The sequence below is a fragment of the Cebus imitator genome, unplaced genomic scaffold, assembly GCF_001604975.1.
Source record: "Cebus imitator isolate Cc_AM_T3 unplaced genomic scaffold, Cebus_imitator-1.0 Scaffold76, whole genome shotgun sequence".
In the NCBI taxonomy this organism is placed as follows: domain Eukaryota; kingdom Metazoa; phylum Chordata; class Mammalia; order Primates; family Cebidae; genus Cebus; species Cebus imitator.
This window is the reverse complement of record NW_016107391.1, coordinates 7,693,567-7,699,896: the sequence shown is the minus strand read 5'-3', so window position 1 is coordinate 7,699,896 and position 6,330 is coordinate 7,693,567. Positions and strand designations below refer to the sequence as shown.

At 50.6% G+C, this 6,330-nt stretch overlaps 1 pseudogene; it reads left to right on the top strand.

The window, feature by feature from the left end:
• The first annotated feature begins 2,871 nt into the window (after nt 1–2,871).
• On the top strand, nt 2,872–3,659 carry LOC108307018 (annotated as a pseudogene).
• The last annotated feature ends 2,671 nt before the right edge of the window (nt 3,660–6,330 follow it).

Below are 6,330 nucleotides of genomic sequence, written 5' to 3'. Positions count from 1 at the left end.
AGACGGGGTTTCACCATGTTGACCAGGATGGTCTCGATCTCTTGACCTCGTGATCCACCCGCCTCGGCCTCCCAAAGTGCTGGGATTACAGGCTTGAGCCACCGCGCCCGGCTGCATCAGATTTAAAGCCAGGCTTAGCCAAACCCTAGACATTCCTTACCCTCTCTGGGGAACTATGAAATTCTCCATAAAGTCCTTAATTTAAAAAGCATTTTGTGCCGGGCGTGGTCAATGGCTCATGCCTCTAATCAAAGCGGGTGAATCACCTGAGGTCAGGAGTTTGAGACCAGCCTGGCCAACATGGTGAAACCCCGTCTCTACTCGAGAGGCTGAGGCAGGAGAATCACTTGGCCCCTAGAGACGGAGGTTGCAGTGAGCTGCTATTGTGCCACTGCACTCCAGCCTGGGTGACAGAGCAAAACTTGGTTTCAAAAAAAAAAAAAAAAAGCCTCTTATCCTGTATGCTATGTGGGCCCTGACCAGAATTAGTGCTGTGGGCTCCAGGAGGTTTTGTTATCCAGAGGACCTGCTAGGGCCAGGCCTGCACTGATGTTTTCAGGTGGAGGAGGGGCCTGGAAGCTAGGGGAGGGCTGAGGCTAGGCCCTCACTGGGGCTGCACTGGGCAGCCAGGCCTAGGAGCCAAATCAAGCTCTCAGACATTTGGCTTCCATTATCTGAACTATTTGGGGTAGCCCCAAGCTAGGCTTGATTACTGCAAACCTGAAATAGTTCCTTATCAGACAGGGCTAGCTCACCCTCCCAGATGATCCTTGTTGGGACCTCAGGGTCTGGCACTGAGCACACTTCCTCATCCTATCCTCCAGTCCCTCTGGCAGGAAAGTAGGAGCACCTCAGCACTTCTGCCCAGAGCCTCTGCACAGACTCCAGGGACATCTGCGGGGCTGAGGACAAGTGGCAGCCCAGTGCCTCTGGCTGGGACTGACCCAGCCCTCTTCCCTGCCCCAGCTCCTCCCCATGGAAGAAAGAGCAGAACAGGACTGGCTAGTTGAGGACACCGGGGACTGGGCCTGCCTGAGAGTGACAGTTCTGGGCCTCTCCCTGCTCCCTGTGAGTGCCAGCCTGGGTGTGGGGCCCAGGAGGCTCCAGTGCTTCCCCAGTCCAAAGGTCACTAACAGCCCAGCAGCTGGGAGTGTGTGGAGGGGGCGGTTCTCCAGCCAAGGAGGTGCAGGACTAAAGTGAGTGTGGGGAGAGAGGAAGAGGCTGAGCTTCTGGGACCTAAGAGCCACCTCCTGGGCAGGGCGGGGCCATTGGGGCTGCCTTAGATTCCCCCACCTCTCCGCCTGCAGCCTCAGGACTAAGCTCTGCAGAGGAGACCCATCTCCTTCAGCCCCCTCCTGCCTTTAGAGTACAAGTCTCCTGAAGGACTTGAGTGAGATGTCAACAAGCAACAGGCTGTCAGGCTCTTGGCAGTAAGTCCTGGCCCTCCTTGGGGCATCTGTCCTTATCAGGGGTGGATGCTGTCAGACTTGCTAATGATGGAATTTCTGGCATGTGGCAGGTGGGTAAAGGAGACCCTTAGGCCAGGGAGCCATTTGCAAGAACCTCATATGGTCCCAGCTGTGGCTCATGCTCCACTGCAGCCACGGTCACTGGGAGGCCAAGCGGACTCCATGGGGCTCCAAATGGTGGGAGTGAGGTCCTGGGAGACACAGTGTGGCCCAGATCCCCCTGGCATGGGGACATTCACGCACAGGTGAGAAACTTGGGCAGGGAGGGTGAAGAGGAAGTTTGGAAATGGCTGAGAGGCTGGACTCATGGTCTCCTGGGCTTGAACTGAGTTCAAGTGATCACCCACTTCAGCCTCCCAAAGTGCTGGGATTACAGGTGTGAGCCATGGCGCCCGGTTGGACTCTTCGTCTCTTGTTCCCTGATCCTGGGCTTGGCATGGAGCAGGGAGGAGGCTGAAGGGAACGGGTAAAAAGATGCCCACTTAGGCACTGTGTTGTAGATTAAATGAGCCCTTGGACTGAAAGTCTCAGAAATCAGAGAAAGAGGCTGGGTCCGGTGGCTTGCACCTGTAATCCTAGCACTTTGGGAGGCTGAGGTGGGAGGATCGCTTACACCCAGGAGGTCGCGGCTGCAATGAGCCATGATCACACCAATGCACTCCAGCCTGAGTGACAGAAAGAGACCAAAGGACTGGCACTTCAAAGTCAGAAAGAGCTCCCTGACGAGATGGGCCTGGTAATAGCAAAAGAAAGCAGCTGAGACAGACAAGGGGACTGTGGAAGCAAGAGTCTGAAGGTGTGAGCATGAGGGCAGGTGTGCGGACCGGTGAATCACTGGGGAAATGTGTAGAAAGGCTGTGGTGATGAGGTGGCAAATGGTGGAGAGCTCTGCCCTGAGCTCCACGCCCTTCCAAGCCTTTGCCCATGTTTATGGTTGAATTCTGACTTCATGCCACGTACACAAAGATATACACTAAAATCCTAACCTCTTTTACCTGTAAAGGTGGCCGTATTTGGAAACAGGGTCTTTGCAGATTTAATAGTGTTAAAATAAGGTCATCAGAGTGGGCCCTACCATGATATGATTGCTGTCCTTATAAGACGAGGGAAAGTTGTTGCCAGGCACGTGGCTCACGCCTGTAATTCCAGCACTTTGGGAGGCTGAGGCATGTGGATCACCTGAGGTCGGAAGTTCTAGACTAGCCTGACCAACATGGAGAAACCTCGTCTCTACTAAAAACACAAAATTAGTGGTGGTGCATGCCTGTAATCCCAGCTACTTGGAAGGCTGAGGATGAGGAATCACTTGAACCCGGGAGGCAGAGTTTGTAGTGAGCTGAGATCGCACCATTGCACTCCAGACTGGGCAACAAGAGCAAAACTCCATCTCAAAAACAAACAAAAAAAGAAGGCCCCTTTAGCTGCCATCTTGCGCACCCGTATGTGTGTGCGTAATCTCAGCTGGTCCACCCGAGACCCCCCCAGCACCAACCCTAGTCCCCCGCGCGGCCCCTTATCAGCTCTGACAAGATGAAAGAAACAATCTTGAACCAGGAAAAACTCACGAAACTGCAGGTACAAGTGCACATTGGTGGGAAAGGAACTGCTTGCAGAAAGAAGGTGGTTCATAGAACAGCCGCAGCAGATGATAAAAAACTCCAGTTCTCCTTAAAGAAGTTAGGGGTAAACAATATCTCTGCTATTGGAGAGGTGAATATGTTTACAAACCAAGGAACAGTGATCCACTTTCACAACCCTAAAGTTCAGGAATCTCTGGCAGCAAACACTTTCACCATTACAGGTCATGCTGAGACAAAGCAGCAGACAGAAATGCTACCCAGCATCTGAAACCAGCTCGGGGCAGACAGTCCGACTAGTTTAAGGAGACTGGCTGAAGCTCTGCCCAAACAATCTGTAGATGGAAAAGCACCACTTGCTACTGGAGAGGAGGAGGAAGAGGAAGTTCCAGATCTTGTGGAGAATTTTGATAAGGCTTCCAAGAATGAGGCAAACTGAATTGAGTCAACTTTTGAAGATAAAACTTGAAGAAGTTACTGGGAGCTGCTATTTTATATTATGACTGCTTTTTAAGAAATTTTTGTTTATGGGTCTGATAAAATCTGGATCTCTAATATTTTTAACCCCAAGCCCCTTGGACACTGCAGCTCTTTTTAGTTTTTGGCTTATACACAATTCATTCTTTGCAGCTAATTCTTCATTCTTCCCCAAAGAAGCCTGGGAATCAAGTTTGAAACCAAGGTTAATAAAGTTCTTTGCCTAGTTAAAAAAAAAGAAGAAGAAGAAGAGAAAAAGTTGTTGAGATGACAGATGTCCCAATTATCCTGATTCGGTATTATAGATTGTATACATGTGTCCACATATCACCTGTACCCCTAAAATAAGTACAACCATTATGCAGCAATAAAACATTTTTATTTTTTAAAAAAGAGGACCAAGTACAGTGGCTCACACCTATAATTCCAGCACTTTGGGAGGCTGAGGCACGAGGATGGCTTAAGCCAGGAGTTCAAGACCAGCCTGGGCAACATAGTGAGACCCCGTCTCTACAAAAACATTTAAAAACATTAGCTGGGCATTGTGCCTGTGCCTGTAGTCCCAGCTCCTTGAGAGGCTGGGCAGCTTGAGCCCAGAAGGGCAAGGCTGCAGTGAGCCATGATGGTTCTAGCACACTCGAGACTGGACCACAGAGCAAGACCCTATAGGGAAGATGACCAGGTGAAAGTGAAGGCAGAGACCGGGGTTGTGCATCCAAAAGCCAAGGAATGCCAGGGACTACCAGAAGCTGGAAGAGGCAAGGCAGGATCCTCCCTTAAAGGCCTTGGAGGGAGCACGGCCTTAGCCACAGTTCTATTTGGGACTTCTATTCTCTGGAACAGTGGGAATAAGTGTCTGCTCTCTAAGCCCCCCTGCCTGTGGCACTTTGTTACAGCAGCCCCAGAAACTTGACCCAGCCAGGCTGCTCCTGCTGCCCAGCATGCCCTTCCTTCACCCCTCCAGCTGGTTTCTTACTGCCTTCAAGCCCCATCACCTGCTCGGGGCCCTCTTCTGTGTGACCTCAATTCTGGGCACTTTTCAGTAGACCTGTAAGGTTTGCTGGCCAGCCTGTCTCCCTGGCTAGACTACAGGCTCCTTCAGGGCAGGCCTGACCTGTGCTAGGGCAGCATGATGCCTGATGTGGGGTGAATAAAGGAATGCTGGAAGGGCGGTGGGCCCCCATGAGACTGGGATATGCCATCTACTCCTTCGCAGCCGGCTGAGGTCAGGCTAGGGACATGGCAGTGCTCAGAGAGGTCACAGCATCTTCCACACAGGCCATTCCCAGCTCCGCCACTCTCTAGCTCCCTCTTGGTGCCATGTGAATCTGAGGAACTTGGGGAAATTCCTAACCTTCCCTTTCAATTGAGCCATTGGCCCTTGGAGTTAACCACAACATAATTGCTCAGGTCCCTCCAACAAGGGGACTGTGTCTGTGGCTTGATGAGTCATGCACACTGCTCCATCCCACAACCTTGGGCAGGACTTGGGGCTGGGGACAGTGCCAGCCAGTACAGGCGAGGAGCTTGGACATCCCGTTACCCCACCTGAGTCCCCAGGAACAGAGTGTACCCAAGGCTTCAGGACAAAAATCTGGAAGCAAGGAGACGAACTGAGATCGGAGTGATGAAAGGAGCGGACAGAGAAAACAGCGAGTACAAAGGCCCTGAGGCAGGAACGAGCTTGGCATGATCGAGAACTGAAAAGAGCGAAGGGGAGGCTGCAGCACAGTGAAAGAGAGGTCAGTGATAGGACATGCGATTAGACTGGGCCCACTGGACAATCCAGGATAATCCCTTCCTCTCGAGGCCCTTAATTTAATCATAGCTGCAAAGTGCCTTCTGCCATGTCAGGGACCATATTCACAGGCTCTGGGAGTGCAGCATAGACGTCTTCAGGGATGGGCATCACTGTGCCTACCGCAGTATCGCTCTCACCCTCTTTTCTGTCTCTCTTGCTCTATTGCTACATTTCTATTTACCTATCTACCTATTTATTTGAAGCTGACCATGGATCTGTTGACCACGCTTTTTCTCTCTTCCTCCCCCTTTATCAAGTTTCAATACGTTATTTATCAATTTATCATTCCTCTGTGGCTTTGATCTTTTACTGTGATAACAGCATCACCCCTCAGCCATCTATCTAATAAACTAAACTTTAAACTCAGTCTATCATTTAGTTACCCTCTGTCCATGACGAATTATCAATTTAGCTCCACTTTGCACATGTGTTACATATATGGACATTTTTTCTCAATATCTATTGAGAGGATCAATAGATATAAGTTCAATAAATATGCACTGAGTGCTGGCCATGTGCCCATTGCTATGTCACGTGTGGGTGAAATAAGGGGCTTATGACACCTCCAGTACCCATCGAGGGTCCTTTTTTATCTGATCATCATCCCCATTAATGCTATGATCACCAATCCACGCGCATTGTCCAATTTTGTCATTCACATTGGAACATCTTTTTTTTTCTTGAGATGATGTCTTGCTCTGTCATGCAGGCTGGAGTGCAGTGGTGTGATTATTGCTCACTGCAGCGTCAACCTCCCAGGCTCAAGTGATCCTCCCACCTCAGCCTCCAGAGTACCTCAGACTATAAGTGAGTGCCACCATGCCCAGCTAATTTTTTTTTTTTTTTGAGACGGAGTCTTGCTCTCATTGCCCAGACTGAAGTGTAGTGACACAATCTCGGCTCACTGCAACCTCAGCCTCTCAGGTTCAAGCCATTCGCCTGCCTTAGCCTCCCGAGTAGCTGGGATTACAGACATGCACCACCACACTCAGCTACTTTTGTATTT